This window comes from Ixodes scapularis, unplaced genomic scaffold (assembly GCF_016920785.2).
Source record: "Ixodes scapularis isolate PalLabHiFi unplaced genomic scaffold, ASM1692078v2 PGA_scaffold1__304_contigs__length_218370807, whole genome shotgun sequence".
NCBI classification, from domain to species: Eukaryota; Metazoa; Arthropoda; class Arachnida; order Ixodida; family Ixodidae; genus Ixodes; species Ixodes scapularis.
This window is the reverse complement of record NW_024609846.1, coordinates 199,082,175-199,099,042: the sequence shown is the minus strand read 5'-3', so window position 1 is coordinate 199,099,042 and position 16,868 is coordinate 199,082,175. Positions and strand designations below refer to the sequence as shown.

Below are 16,868 nucleotides of genomic sequence, written 5' to 3'. Positions count from 1 at the left end.
GTCTAAAGGCCTGTTCACACTCTTGCGACCTCTTAAAACTTGGTTCCATAAAACTAGGGGTGTCGCGAACTTTTGTCGAACCAGATTTTTTGGTCGAACTTTCGGGGTTCGACTGGGTCGAACCGGTTCGACGAACCTTCGAACTTTTAACCAGATTCGACCGGTTCGACCAAGGAGGTTAGAAGTACTAGGAGGGGGCACGTTGCAATATTGGTGAAGCCTAGTCATAAAAAGTTTAAACGATTTTGTGCCCAGCGTGACCGCAGATCTGTCTGCCGATTGGTGCGCGTGACATGTCACGTGTGAGATGGATGGTTGATGGTAGCAGGACTCCTTGCAGGCTTGCGCGCGCTCCGTCCGGTAGGTTTTATCAGATCGAAGGCTAGACTGTGGTGTATTCTAGTACCCCATGGCAGCGAGCGCCTATCCAGAGATCTGCCCGTGCCTAGATCTGGGGACAACGCCAGCGTAGGGAAAACCGCTCGTAGGGAATCCGTTCGCGTAGTGGTGATGATGATGATAATCATGTCATATAACACCTGAGACTGTGGTCGAAGAAATTAGAAACCTTTTAGTAGAAGGATCAGACACTAAAAGGGACGTCTCAAACTCAGCTAACTGGTTTATTTCTCGACTATCCTATATCATGATTGACTTGCCCACTGGCGCCACCCTGGCCTCGCTGTTTTCAACGGTTCTCAGGTTGCCGGAGCGGCGTGTTTGAACTGTTTGAACCACAGGTTTGAACCACAGGCACCACAGGTTTGAACTGTTTCAACGGGAGTCATGGCAAAACGGACGGAGTAGCACTGCGTGGCCTCGCAATCCCAGCGACCCGACGACCCGACGAGCTCGCAAAGCGGTGCTCGGAAGACGACCCTCCCAAAGCCGACGACGCGCACTCACCTCTGTGGACAGCGAAGAAACATCGTCGCACTGTGACAACGGCGACTAGTACACGGCATTTATTTTTTGTTGGCGTTCGTTTCATAAAACCCGTCTATAAGGTATGTGTTCAATCTTCATTATTTTACCTGCGCGGTAGAACCGGCCAATATCTGAAAGCTAAATCAGCCTGCGCGTTAGAATCGTGAAAACACGGCAAAGCGAATCTGCTGCGTCCTCAACCCCTTTTACCATGACACAGGATGTCGTAGCAGAGTCTTGCGTGTTTATCGCATCATAAAACGCAAATATGCCGTGTCCGCAATCCGCGGTATCAGTTCCCGTTTTATGTGGTTTGTAGCGGATAGCCCAGTTGCTTATCGCGTTTTTTAAAATAAATTTTTGCTGTCGCATTTCCAAAGATAGCCCACCCCATGTTTTTCCCAATTTATCTCTTCATTTTGGTTGGACATCCTTACGGGATTTTACGGTAGTTTTGCTTTGTCCTCTGCATAAGTCAATGTCCTTTCCACTTTTCAGGAGCTTGTGACCACCCTCAAAGGCTTGACGAGCTATGTGCTCGTATTCAAGTTGGTGCCACACGGTGGGCCTTTCGGGCATGCCAGGGAGGATGAGAGGCTGTCCCTGAACCGCCTACTAGTACAAAAAGGTGTTGCCCTCGGCGTTACCATCATGAATGTCGACCGACGTAAGTACATGGAACTTTCACCCCTGGTGCACTGTCCTTTTGAGTTACATGTGACATGCCCCTTGTGACGAGATGTCATCTTCCGTGTTATTGGTAGCCAGGTATTCATGATACCTCTGGAATGCTGTTCATTGAGAGTGACAAGGTTGGGCGGACATAACCTAAAAAGCGTTTGAAATGACAAATACTGGAATACACAGCAGTGACAGCTAAAGTACTGATACTAAAATACATTTATAAAAGGAGCATTGCAAAACAACTCAAATATATATGACTAAAAAATGGGTGACAAGTATCTTTAAATATGTTTTGTTTGAAGGAGAAATCCTGATACTGAATTATGGGGGGCAGTCAGTTCATTGAACGACGTTTCATTGACAGTTCGTTTCATCGACAGCTCAGATAAGCTTTTTTTCTGTAGTGACTCCCCGCAGAATGTTGCTGCGAAGCAGCTTGAGTGGATGGGCCCACTGATCTCTACTAAAGGGGGCTGGATGGCGCTTAGCTGCTCTCCGAGCCTGGCGCAAGTGAAGCCACGGGAAGTTTGATTCTTGTCCCGGAAGCTTCCTAGTGCATTCAGTCGATATTTTGGACCATGCTTTTTTGTTTCTTTGATTGGGTTTTAATACTCCCGTTCTGGATTAAATCCCGAGAATGAGGCATTTGAACTTGAGACATATTCACAACTTGATCAACTAGAATCTCAAAATGTTTACATTGAATGGCTTCCCATGATACTTCTCGGGTCCACATGCACTCTTACTGCGCAACAAGCAGGCTCTCTTGAGGGAACAAGCGAAAATCCAGCGCCCTCGACACTTTTCGAACCAGCACTCGGAAGGGTTACAAAGCCTGCCAAGCACTCACTTCCGGGACAAGCCGCTCACCTCCGGTGGCTTCATACTTGTTCGCTAAATGCGCATACATCCAGCCCTCTCTAGTGGAGATCAGTGGGTGGGCCTTGTCGTGAGGATGACGCCAAGCCCTATGCCGTTACATACCCAAGGCGAGTTCCTTTTCCACTGCTCTCACAAGTGGAGAATGAATTGGAAAGGATGAATGAAATGGGAGTCATCAAGAAGGTGGAAAAAGCAACGGAGTGGTCCGGCATCCTGCGGTACAGTGACATGGCCAGCAGCCCAACCAAGGTCCTACATTGTAAGCACATCGACAGGACTAACACGACGCACCGGGACTCACATGCAGCCAACAGCGGTCACTAGGAGCGAATGACCAAGCAGACCACCGGACAGGTTGGACTTCTCGGCTCCCTAATCCTAAGAAAGGGGGGTGTCGTGAGTGGCATTGCGAGCGACCGCCGACTGCAGCGCCGCGACGCACCTACGCGCGGAGTACTCTCGCTCCGGGAGGCCAGCGGACGGGGGAGAACGGCGCAACCATGCGAGGACATGGCTGTATGTCGCGACTACACGTATTGCCTTTAACCCGCAATAAACTGTTCTTGTTATACCCAAACAACGGCTACGACAGGCCTGGTGTGTTAATATTTCTGTAGTGAGCCGCCACAGACGGTCGCTGCAAATGACGTAGACGGGGGGGCCGGGTAAGTTAATGCATGCCCCAGCGACACACACAACGAAACATCACAACATCGTACAGTTAGCGTAACGATTGTCGATGGCATGTCAGTGTCGACCAGGGGCGGATTTAGAGGGGGGTTCCGGATGTCCTGACCCCCCTCTTGATTTCTGCTTGTGTAAATTTTAGGGCAACGAAGGAGAGGGGGAGGGGGTCCCTAAACATATGGTACGCTGACCGACACCTGACCCCCCCCTCAGGAAATTCCTGCATCCGCCCCTGGTGTCGACGAAATGTATGTCAATATGTCGTTTGATTAAAAGTTGTCGACGAGATGTCTGTCGATGAAACAAAACAGATCCCAAAATGTAGGTTGCTACAGTAGCGGGGTTTGCTATAAAATGAAGCAAAAAATTATAGTCTGGGTGTAGCAAGCTTCATATTTTGTCACAGGTGTATTGCAGTGGTGGATGTTATTATGTGAAAGTTAAAGGCACTAATTTGTTTGTGCGAAAAATCGGAAGAATATATGCAAGATTTTCAGTTATGAATGCTGATGTTGACAGCCGAGGGTTGTGTTTCGTTCTCATGTTGAGAGATGGCAGAGCACATCACGGAAAGTAGACCGCACTGTTGAGCAACGGGTCTACGGCAGGGTGTCTCGACCCCAATTGCGTTTTTCTGTTGTGGCTTTCATGTCTGCGTGCATGGCTATAATGTCACGAATAACAAATGGTGAGGCGGCGAATAACTGAAGAAACTAAACGTTTAATGGGGCGAACTTGTGCCCAAAACAAAATAGAGAAAGGCTAGCGTCGCAGGCGTCAAAACAGCAGGATTGAGCGCTGGGAAGAGTCTGACTTCGCTCGCCATGCGGAGTCCCTTTTGTAGCTGCGTGGGTCTCTGGAACATTCGGCCTAGACATTTCGGTGCGTAGATTATTCGTAGCTCGGCCAGACAAGCAATTTCTCGAATTTGCGAGAACGCCAAGTAGAAAGAATAAATAAAAGAACATTCTGCTGCCTGGAATCAAACCCAAATCTTCTGCGCTACAATCAAGTGCAGTAACCATTTGGCCACGTACGCGCTCGCTCAGCGACGTGCGGGAAAATATTAGAAGAAAGCTGTGTTACAGCAAGATTATCTTCAGCCTCGTCGGACTCGCCATCACGGGTTTTTCTAATTGCAGCACGTTGCTCCATCTCCCAACAGAAGCACCAAACATTGCTTTCGGCCATCTGCGTCCTGACACAGGTTGCTAATGCCTTGCAAAAACAAAGCTGCACCTTTCGATTCTACAAGGTAACACCCATCACTAATGTAGTTTGACAGAACCTTCAAGCTTGCCTTGTGCAGGTGCCACTCTTTCCAGAGAATTCTACAGCTAGCTCCGCTATTGGTATCACGTTATACATACTTTGAGATATTGTAAATGTCGTCTTCTGTGTTATTGACAACCAGGTATTAACGATATCAAGAAAGATCACTCCAGCCATGTATATTACTTTTTACATATAGTATGCAAGCAACACAGACCAAAAGAACAATTGCTAAACTCACTTGCATTTGTGGATGAGCTTTTCAAGTGATGTTCAATCAGTTAGCACCTGTCGATTTGGGCGGAGGGCCGTGGAGCATTATGTTAGCGGCTGTAAATATGCTCTCGACAGGTGCCGATAAAAATGGTGTTCTGTGGTTTATTTGTCTTCTAATCTTTGTCCATGCTTTACGCATTGCTTCTTTTACTATGGTCAACCAGCTTGCACAATTGTTAATGCCAACTTCATCTCCACATCAGTTTTTGGTACTCCTAAATTATCTTGAGGTGCCTCCATGCTCTGATTTGGTGAGGTCGCCTTTTCAGTAATGATCTAGTGACGTCACAATGGAAGGAATCGCTGTTCTCTTATCTATTGATAGTATTTGAAAGCATAAACTGTGCTCCCATCCATCGATATGGCACGAAAGTGCAGAGCACACCTGTAAAGCTTGTGCTTGCAGTGCCTTAGATGTTCAGAATCTAGATGAAGTTTCAAGGAAAACATTTGTTATTCTTTTAAAATAGAAAATAGCATCGCCTGTTGATTAATCTTATAATGCTTTACATTTTTTAAGCAGACCTTATACGAAACAGTTTCTTTTATTTATTATTCCATCATAAAGATAATTCACACTGTTTTTATTCACTGACCTTGTTGCAAACCTTGCAAAAGGCACAAAGCAGTACATGATGAGGTGCACTCGTCATAAACCACAAAATGGCACATAACTCACGGCAAGCTGAGCTTATCATAAGCCGTTAAGAGGTTACATGATCAATTAATTATACCCTGAGGGTCCTCATGGACAAAGACAAAATGCTCTGATCAGATCCTGGTCCGCAAGGTACCAAAGCCTCGGTGGCCTCTTCACAACAATCTCCATCCATCTAAAGCAAAAAAAAAAAAAGGCTTTATTTTTTGTTTCTAGTTTATTGATTAATTGAAAATATTAAGGAGCTACATTGGGTTTTGATTGTATTTTTATACCACAAACACACCCAAAATGAATTTTACTTAGTAAATATAAATAACCTATAACTAGGCCGTATATCCCCCGGTGTTTGTTTATGAGAAGAATCGGTGGATGTTTTTCATTGTTCATTTATTTTTCAAAAAAAGACCCAACCCTGGTCTTTCGACCAGGGTTGGGTCAAAATACTTAATGTACTTGGAAATACAAATGCTGGGATACATAAAAATAGCTAAAATAGTGATACTAAAATATATATGTAAAAATGTATTGTGATATGCATCGGAAATACATTTTAACAAGGAACAAAACATATTTGTAAATACAAATGCAGGAATACCTCTTAGGGATGGCAGAAATACAGATATTGAAATACATTTTTCCAATTTGCTTGAGGTGCCAACTGTCATATCATAGGCAACAATTTAGTTGGGAGGTGCAATAAAAATCATTCTTGCTTTGTCTGTTATTTTACACTGAAGCGATACAAAAGAAAAACATGCAAGTGCTAGACTCAGTTACACTTGAGGAGCAGGAGCTTCTCAAATAGCCCACCTGTGAGCCGTTGCCCATTCAAACGCAACGTCATGTTGGCAAAAGAAAAAAAAAATAGCTGCTCAACAGTTGTTGAGGAATACAGGTTCATATTAAATCAAAGAAACATTGCTCTCACGGCTGGAAACCACATTTTTTCATTAAGAAATGTGCCACTCACAGCACATTTCTTATCTTCGCAGAATAGAGAAGAGGTCGCATAGACAAATATTTCTGGGAATTGGAATGAACCTTGGTCAGCATAATAACAATGCCCCAGCGTCCCCTTAAAAAAAAAAAAAAAAAACGTCCAGACTTTTTTGTTGGGGGGGGGGGGGGGGGGGGGGCAGAAGCATGGTGGAAAACATTCTTCAGTTTTGCAGAATAAAGAAAGGGGTTGCTAAGATCCGACACAAATAGTTCCGGTCAAACCTAGGTTCGCATGATAGCAAAGGCACAGCATACCCCTCATAACGTCCTTTGGCCTTCTCTAGCAAAACAAAAAAGTTGTCATCTTTTTTATACAGAGGTGGGGGTTATTTCTCAAGAAATGTAACGAAATACATCCCATCTTGATTGTATTGCGGTACCGAGAAACATCCCAAATGCATTTCGATACAGATACTGGTGAAAAAAAAAAGTTGCAATACAGAACTGCAGACACTAAATGGATTTCTGAAATACTATTGCAATACATTTGTATTGCGATACTGCACAACCCTGCTTTCGACTTGTTGTCTGATGTAGACGCTAAAACAGAGATGATCGGTGAAAAAAAAATTGGTTTGGGACAAGTTGCTTCCTTATCTGCCGTCCTCTGACATGAATCAACAAGGGCGTTGTGACTGTTGGTAGTAACCGTCTGACTGACCTCTCGGGCCCTTGTCCTCCAAGGTCAGCGATCCCACTGATTGGAGACCCCAATTTGCTTAATTCTTGGTAGCAAAACAGGCTCAGCAAATGCCTAGAATTCGGGGATTTCAACCAAAATAGTAATCGCCTAGCGCCAAATCGTCCCCAAAAACTGTTTTTCTGTTATAACCGATTTTGCATTTTCGTCATCGGCGGATGTTTCTCAGTATTTTTAGGTTAAAACTGGAAAGTCACAACCTACCGATAACTTGGATTCTGTGTTTTCTGGGCATTTTTTTTTTTCTCGAATTGTTTTTTTTTTTTTTTTGGGGGGGGGGGGGTAATGTTTTGTGCAGATTCGTTTTTTTTTTGTGTGTAAATTGGTTATGACTTCAACCAATTTACACAAAAACACAGAATGTGTGGGAAAAATTAAACGCCGAAAAAGAAATACCCCCAAATTTGAGCAAAAAAAATTAACTTTGAAAACAGTGAACAAGATCAGCGTTTTCGGTTTTTATTTTTTTTTCGAATTCGGCATACATTTATCGGTTTTTATTTCGAAATCCAATATTTGGTTTTTATCAGTTAATATACACCAGAAAATTTATCTTTTTTCTTTTTCAGTGAAATGTATTCTATTACACCTGTTCTTTTATAGGCACTCAGCGATGGATACAGTTGTAGACAGTAAGTTCCTTGAAAGTTTGAAAATCCAAAAAATAGGTAATTATGTCAGGAATATAACAAGGTAGATTAAAAAAGAGTATACCATTTGTGAAAGTAACATGTATAGAAGGCAGTTTTAAACTCTGACAGAGTTTGAAACTGCCTCTATGCATTGGGAAGTTCTGAAACATTTTTGATAAGAAACTATCCAAATCACTTCTTAAAATCACAGTCAACTCGGCACACGAGAACCGGTCCCGAAGGAAAACAGAAATTTAACTCGGAAGGCGAGCCCAAGTACTGCACCTTAATGTCTGTGTTTACAGTTAGATCCTCCCCTGACTAAACGAAGGTGGACCCCAATAATGAGCAACCAGCCCCATAAAACATTTGCAATGAGTTAACAACCCCCACCCCCTGCATGCACACACCCACACACAAAAAAATAGCTGCACAATTAGGTCTAAAATACTGACCCCTACCTAAACCTATAATGTTTATTGACTGCTTCCAAGTTAGACACGGGTGTCCTGTGTGGTTCCAAGGAGAAGGAGTGGTCACAACCCAGCTTTGTTTTATGCTATTAATTAATTCATTCGCTGATGTTTCAGCACCTGTTCCTCAACCGAGGCAACATTGTCAACCTCGACAAGCTGGCTACCGACCAGTACAACGTGTGCCGTGTCCGCGGCATCCAGCGCCTTGCATTTGCGCTCGGCAAGGCACTCGCAAAACTTTATGGTAATTCTATCCTTGGTGGGTGGTGTGCCCCATTCTGACGTTTCAAAGTCCACAGGTGGAGCCTGTGGCCAGTGGGGAGGTGTATGTCTCCAATTTGCCGGACCCTAGCGCTAGCTAAGTTACCGCCGAATTCACAAACCTCATTCTAATTGAGGCGCCCCTCCACTTCCTCAAAGAAGGTGCGAGGGCCGGTGCTGGCCAGTCGCGACGACGGATAGGCGGCCTAGGCTGTTTAGCCGTCCTCGCAATTGGCCAGTGCCGTCCCTTGTGCCTTCCTTGAAGAAGTGTGGGGGGGGGGGGGGGGGGGTGCCTCCATTGGAATAAAGGTTTGTGAATTCGGCAGTTAGTGTCCCTTTTCCCCTATGTGCAATCCCAGCCAATATGAGCTAGAATGAAGAGCTTTCCTACAAGAACCTTTCTGATGCATTAATTCAGTTTGTTTATTTCTAAAGAGCATCTCAGTGCCTGCATTTTGTTGTGTCATAATGCTCTACTGTAAAATCTCAAAAGGTAGCCCACTCCTATTTTTGGCTTGATTTGCTTTATTTTTTTAAACTCTGAAAGATAGCCCACTTCTAGTAATAGTAGTGTTGGGATCAGTGATGGCCTTGGCACAAATGCAGCTAGTTAGCTGTGGCGGGATACAAGTGAATGTTGCTGACTGGGAAGTACATACCTCGGGATTTTGTGGTATATGCCAAATAGCTTTAGAAATAAAGGGATCTGCAGAGATGCTTGAAACATCATCACTTTTCTCATGGTAAGGAACGAATTCAGGGCCATAGAAGGGCTGCAACAAATTGTGTAGTTGGGCTAGTTGGTTGGTCATTTTGAAATGGTATCTATCTGCTTCCTTTTATGTTTACTTACTGTACCATGCAGAAGAAAAATTTTCAGTTGTGAGCGCTGTGTCTGTGTTCTCTTCGTATTTTTTTTTTTTTTGCTGTTTTATTACCATTTCAACTATAGGGGGCAGGGATGGCGCCAGGATCTTCATAATGGGGGGGGGGGGGGGGGGCAGTGGGGAGGCCAACCAAATTGGGGGGTTGCTCTGAGGTGCCGTCGCCCATGGGCTTATCGAAGATAGCTTATAGCTTATGCAGTGTGCTCATTGAAGAGGGAAATGAGGAGACACGAGAAGGAAGAGGCGGGGGGGGGGGGGGGGGGGGGGGTTATTACAGCATTGACCTCTGCCCCCTGTGCTCATGACTCACAACCAGGTTTTGCTTCTTTTTCTTAGACAGTCCGGAATTCCTCATGACCTCGACTTTAACTAAGCTCCCCTTCGTTCACGTCTTCGGTCTCCGCTGAAGATAAGCGCCACACAGCAGAATGCGGAGAGAAAAGCCAGCAGGCGTCACAAAGGGGAGCTGCTTTTTCTAAGGCGCTAGATAGCTTACTCGCCCACGGTACGACTTGCAGTGGCTGAAGTTAATAGAAAAAAAAATAATAATAATAAAAGGTATGAACGGCTCTAAAGTCTGGACACTCGTTACATTGGGTTTTCAAGCCGACGTCATAAGCCATTATTTGTGTACAAAGCGGCTTCATCTTGAGGTGGCAGAAGAAATTTTAGGGGAGGCGCCCGCCACCCCTCGCCTTCCCTTGGCGATGTCCCTGATAGGGAAGCTTGCACACCATTGGTTGGGTAGCTTGCGAACCATGTCTCTGAGTGTCATTGTTGATGTGCACTTTTTCCTATAAGAAGAAACAAAGTCAATCAAAGCATCAAGCGAAAAGATCAGTGCCTAATTATGAATGCTACAAACAGAATATTTGGAAGCCTTTTTCAGCTTAGGTCATTCTAGATGGTTCAGTTTTATTTTCTTAAAAATTGCTTTGAGAAGCTCTTTACAGACTGGTGCAGATTACATACCCGGGGTTCCCAAACCGGGTTCCATAGGCTGATCTTTTGGATTCCGCAAGCACCCAAATATATATTTCATTTTTTTTATGGGAAAGTGAGGAACTGTATATTTGTACTCAAATGCTATGTATACCATGAAATACCGAGCATCTGCCGATTCCACACTAAGCGCCCACCCCTGAATGTTGTAACATCTAAAAAAATATGGACAGTGGAAATATAGATAACATTGATAGCATATCAAGTGCCCATCTCCCACTTTTTTGCGATGATCTCCGGATTTGTAGAGGGTGCTGAGCGTTACTTTACGACATATTTTAGGGTTGTACAAATATTCTAAAAATTCAGAATATTGAAGCGAATGACGCCATATTCTACTCGCACTTTGAATTGGTGAGGAGTATTCGGCAACTTTAAATATTTTCAAAGTATTTCTTCACCGCTATACACCGCCGCAACGCACCGGTGTATAGCGGTGAAGCGTGATGCATGCATGGCGGAGCAAAGCACCGAAACTTTCGTGAGCACGATGGTGCGAAGCATGACGTGCTTGGTGCAGCACCTTTTGAAGATTGCTAGGATTCCTTGTCACCAGAAAGTTTGAGAACACTTGTTTGTAAAGATTGAGTCAAGGTACCGGATAATGCATTAAAATCAAACGGAACAATTGGCGCCTGCATGTAACAGGCCAGCATTTCACCATATTCCTTTTCTCGCTTCAGGGGCAAGCCCAGATTACCCATATTTAACTGCTCATATGAATAGGGCCCTCTGTGAGGGGATCCCCCCCTGACAGGGGGCGTGTTCCAAACCTTACTCGACTGGATCCCAGCTACTCCTGCGGGTCATATCACGTGACATTTCAAGCTGAGCAACGCTGGATGCAAAAAGGTTTTCGAACACCAAGGTATGAAAATGTTACTCTAAAGTGAGATTGGGTAAATTTCGGAACACGGCCAGGTTGATCACAACCGCTGGCCATTGCTGAATCAAAAGCAGCTGGCATTGGCACGAGAGCGCTCGACACAGAATGCTCAGAGTGGTCTGTGTTAACCATTGCGTACAGCGTATATAAATTTTTTTTCTGCGTCTACCCTTCGCCGGAACATTCTGCAGGCTTGATTTGAAACGGATTGATACGGTATTCATGCCCATGCGACTCCAAGACACGTGGTGGTCAGCCCGAGCGGATGCTATGAAGCTCTGTTCGCTCAGGAAATTAGGGTCGCCTTGAGGGTCTGAAGGTTAGGAAGAACTAGCAGAGACATGGGTTATGGTTGAAGACTACGGGTATGACTGCAACAGTTGTAGCTTAGTTCATGAACAGGGTGTTGCAATGCTTCAATGCCATCAGAAGAACGCTACATAATCAGACGCTCACATTGAATGAAGCTGTAAACCTGACGAAATTATTGAGTGATTATGTATCCGGTCTAAGAGAAAGATTCAGTGAAATGAAACAGGCAGCGAAGGAAACATTGGGAACTACATACAAAGCAACAATCAAAAGAAAGCAAACCGATCGGCACAAATGGCAACCTTCACCCTCAAGATGCCTCACTGAACTTCCACTGTGATACCAATATTGGCATGATTGACAACCTTCTGCATTCACTTAAAACTTGTTTCACTGCTTACAGCAAAGTCTGCCTACGGTTTACTTTTTATTGCTGACCACGGCACACTTTCGTTGAAACAGTGGTGATTCCAGGCAATGGATAAATCTGGTCTGTCGGACGATTTCCCCGATGAACTAGAACAGTTTCTTTTATTTGCCAAAAAGGAAGGCTTCTGTAAGAAACATTCCAGGTCTGAGAAAAGCTTCGAGGCTCATTTCTAGGTGTTCATGTACCCATTTTAGATTTTTATTTTGTTATGGTTGCAAACTTCAGGGGTGAACACTCTCTCAGTAGGCCCAAATTGACATAACACAGACTTCGATCAATGATGGCCAATGACCGCCTCAGTGAATTGTCCTTGCGGAGTGTGCAGATGGCTAGTCTCCATCGGGTCAAAGTCGAAAAGTTTATAATCGCGATTTGAACAAAAGACCCCGGAAGATCCTGTGAAATGTAGACATGATACCAGCTTCCTTGTAAATTGTAAATAATGCTGAAGACTACGGTTGTGCAAATATTCATAACTTTTAAATATTGAATAGAATAATGCCGTATTCGATTCATACTTTGAATCGAATAGGATTATTCGTTAATTTTGAATATTTTCGAAGTCTGAAAATAGGTCTGCAAAATGTTGAGCCCCCCCCCCCCCCCCCCCCTACAAAAATTAAGATGCTTTGCCGTAGTGCTGTAGTGTTAAAGTATGAAGCTTCATGCAAGCATGTCGGGCGAAGCGGTGGAGCTTTGTGCGAGCGTGCAACTGCAAAGCAAAGAAACTTGGCATCCCCGACCGAGCTCGAGGGCTACAGAGTGGAGGCATACTTGGTTGATATGATAACCTTATGTTATATTGTCTAAAGGAAACTGGCTTTGTAGTATCACAAGCCGCCGTCCTGCCATTTTACGAAGTATCTCCTCACAACCTTTTAGCTTGTTCTCAACTGGTGTCAGCTGCTTGTGCAAGCTGATGAAGCATTTGGAGAAGATAACTATTTCGGTAGTTGGGACGATGACATGGCAAGCCCAGTTGAAAATGTAATGGGATACATTATTCCCTTGAATGTATTGCGAGACCAGGAATATATTTTTACGTGTATTTCGATGCTGAAATACAAGTACTGACCCAAAATCTGGTGTCCTGTATATTGTTACAAAGGGAATGGAAGACCTACATATTATAGGTAATCTGGGCTCGTGTTGCTGTACCGGTTCCTTGACCACCGCTATGGTTCTCTCTAAAAGTAGACCGAGGCAGTTGTTTTCAGTCCCCAGATATCAAGTAGAGTCACTGCCCGCACTTTGATGGTCTCACGCAGTTCATTCATGAGCGTGCATTGTTACCATTTGAGACAACACCATCAATTTTCTGGCAATGAAATGAATTCGCTAGCATTCATCTTGCCATTGCAGATCCTTCAAGTGTAACTAGTCCCCCATAATGAGCTGAAGTAGGGTGGTAGATTGGGCTAGTTGGTAAGAGCGAAACTAATCATGATGGAAAACAGCGTCTGCTACAAAACGAAGTGAAAAAAAAAAAAAAAAAATCTTTATTCATAAATTGGAGTTTAGCACTGCCACATTGTAAGGCTCTATCCCTGTGATTGCCAGCTGCCTGGTTGGCATGCGTGTTTGTGTTAATGTAATAAGACTAAAATGCTTCCTTTTCATAAAATAAACTACACTTGAAGGTCATCCGTTGTTTTGTCGTGTTAGTGCCTTTACTTCATCCTTGTGTCTGAGGCTGCTTTCCATTATTTTTATCCCATAATAATCATTTTTAACTGACCCTGTGTGCCTTTCTGGCCACAGACAAGCCACCCCCACAACCAGTACCTTAACAGTGCATATTTACTGTATTGTCGGAAGGGGTGTTTGGACAGGACATTTTCACCTGTGCAAATGCCAGCGAGCACCTTTCCCTGCAATACAGCGGTGTCTTTCGGTGAAGCAAACCTATGCTGATCTGCGAGAGTATGAGAGTGTGCTTCATTGCGAAGTCATTAAGCTCTCAATTTAACTTAAAAAAATGGCAATATATATACTCAAATGATCAAGCTATCTACGTTGCGAAAATAATTTTAACTATGCTAAACGTATTTTTGTTTCGAAACCGGGGAACCAGCGCACGGTAACGAGAGTATGTTTACAAACGTCCCGGCGCCATGTTGTAACGATTCACCGTGTTTCCTTGCGTTCAAAGTCTTGATGACGCCTTTCCCCGCTGTTATCTTCGTCGTCGCACCTACAGCCCTCAGAGATGGTAAGTAGACCCGTGTCCCGCGAATGCAGTAAGCATGTGTAACATCTACATGTGTGTAGGCGTTGTAAAAGAACATCTACACCGTCGTATGGAACTACTACTTTCAAGAAGCCGAATTGGGCATTCCACGCGTACAGGCCTCGGAGCTTGTGCGAGGAACATGGTTATTCGAAACGTTAAATTAAAACTGAAGATAGTGAAGATCTCTTACCTCAATTCGGCTACGTGAAAGTGCTTCGCTTATCACGTTACGATATTGAGCTACTATCCGGTCGTAGCTACCAAGTGCGGGAGGTGCGCCGAGATTTTCTAACCGAGTTGGGCGCCTATTAGGACGCAGACGAGTGGGATATGATCACTGTTCTTTTTCAGTTACTTAGGTATGACGGGTGACAGGCGTTTAAGCGTTCCGACACGTTAATACCGGTGCTCAGGTTCCCGGTACCTACCGTGTTTTCAACCTGATTGACGCGCGAGACGTAGCAATACTTTTAACGCTGTGTCTAAAGCTACGTGTCGGACGTACCCGGAACGAGGAGTCTAAAGGTACTATCGGGGAAAAATGAAATGCGAACAGAGGAGTGCGTGGCTCGCGGTACAGGCTGCGCCGCCTGGAAGTGAGCCTAGGAGCGAGGGTGCGTGGCCTACCTCGACGTGTTCACGCCTCTCCCTCTGCGCTCCCCAAGCTTCAGCAGTGCGCCTCTTCGTGCGCTGAAAGCTATCACCACTATCTTTGCTGGCTCAGCGCGTGCGGTGCAAAGAAGCTCGCCGCACTCACCGAGCAGACAAAGATAGCCGTGACAGCTTCCAGCGCACCGAGAGGCGCACTGCCGAAGCTGGGGGAACGCCTGTCGAGGGGCGTGGACACATCTAAGTAGGCCACGCACCCTCGCCCCTAGGTTCACTTCCAGGCGGCGCAGCCTGTACCGCGAGCCACGCACTCCTCTGTTCGCATTTCATTTTTCCCCGATAGTACATTGGACGTATCCGGAACGAGGACTCTAAAAGTATGTCGGGCGTATCCGGAACAAGGAGCCTAAAGGTGCATCGGACGTATCCGGACCCTGGAGCCTTAAGGCCCGTTCACAGTCTTGCAACCTAGTACGACCGAGAGAGACGAGATTTCTTAAAATTTTTTAGGACGAGAGAACACACTGGCACGCTGGCGCCATCTATGCGGTGTCCCTGGAACTGCATTTCACAATAGCGAAGGTTTTCCGGGATTTCCGAGGTAAAATGTGTGTAATACCTAAGAGAAAGGCTTGTTTATAGCGTTGACAAAAGTTTTTCCAGCCAAGAAAGAAAGGATAATGTGCGAGCGAAATAGAAAATATGCCGGACCGCCAAGCTTACACTGTTACCCAATAGATGGCGCCAGTTTGGTTTCTCGTCGTAAGAGGTTTCAAGGAACTTGGTTCTAAGAGGTCGCAAGAGTGTGAACGGGCCTTTAAGATGCATGACGGACATGCGCGGAACCGGGAGATGCGTCGGACGTAGACGCGGTAGGGAAAGGTCATATCACAGCGGGTCATAGCATGCCTCACCGAGACCCCACTGTCAATTTTCATTCCAGCTTTATTTCTCATTGCTACCGTAATTAGTTCATTCTATGCACTCCTTTCATTTCACACCCGCGATGTTCAACGAGGGGGGGTGCTTACTTTCGTGAAATGCTCCGAAATTACAACATTTGTGCAAGAAGTATCAATTTATTATAGGAAATTCATAAGAAAAAAGTCACACAACAAATAAAAATAACCCTGACGAGAATTAACCTGCTCGCCGTCAATTCTCACCGCGCACCACAGTCAACCAGTAGCTCTCAGTACGACTCAACGAGTCCTCGGTGGCTCCGTCCAGTTAGCTGCAAACAAACTCACGAATTTTCTTCTCAATTTCCAAATGTCGACTTTTGCATTATTGCGCCGTCCCGAACACTTTTTACGAATCGCGACGCCCTTGAATACCTACACCTGCTGTCTTTTCCACCGTATCACACGGTATCGCAGATGCTCTGCAGTGCCGTGGTTACCGTTGTCTTTCGCATACCTGATCACCGTCCGCTCTAACTTCACTGTGTACAAAGTCCTCTTCGCACTCATGGTGGACAGCAAAGTTATGAACGCCTGAAACGAGGTGCGCTTGCAAGTCGGACGACGGAGTCGAACGAACGGCGACGAAACAAAAACAGAGCACACAACGCCTTACCTGTGCCTATATTCTAAAGCGCCTGCGCGGTAGCGCAAGTGCCGTTGTGTGCCGCCATCTACCAACTGATGACGAAACCGAGTGCTGGGGACCAGAAGGTGGTGTGCTGCCGGCACGTAAAGGTGGGCACAAAACTAAAAGCGTGGATAAGACGAGCAAAGGAAAGGGGAAAGGAAACAAGCGACGTTTCAGACGCTCAGCCTTGATGGAGAGCAGACATCGCATGTCTCTGATCTTTAATTTCTTGTACAGAATTGGGACGCTTACAATATGCCCGACGTATCTTTAGACTCGAACTTGCGGATACGTCTGACGTACCTTTAGACACAGCATACTTTTAATCCATTTGCAAGGCGATCAGGAAGCTTCAGTGCGACAGCCCCACGTTGATGACACCTCAGCGTGCTGCAAGTTGGTGAAAACGACCGTTTTTTTTTTTTTTTTTCGTTTGAAAGGCCTCCAGCGTCTGCGGGG

At 45.2% G+C, this 16,868-nt stretch overlaps 1 long non-coding RNA gene across 2 annotated transcripts; it reads left to right on the top strand.

The window, feature by feature from the left end:
- Positions 1–517: 517 nt before the first annotated feature.
- Positions 518–10,018, top strand: LOC115331353. Of its 2 annotated transcripts, none has more exons than XR_005715061.3 (4): positions 518–1,007; positions 1,426–1,594; positions 8,311–8,440; positions 9,685–10,018. It is a non-coding gene; the product is annotated as an uncharacterized LOC115331353 (long non-coding RNA). The 2 variants fall into 2 exon arrangements; XR_003920442.4 differs by having other exon boundaries at positions 9,681–10,017.
- The last annotated feature ends 6,850 nt before the right edge of the window (positions 10,019–16,868 follow it).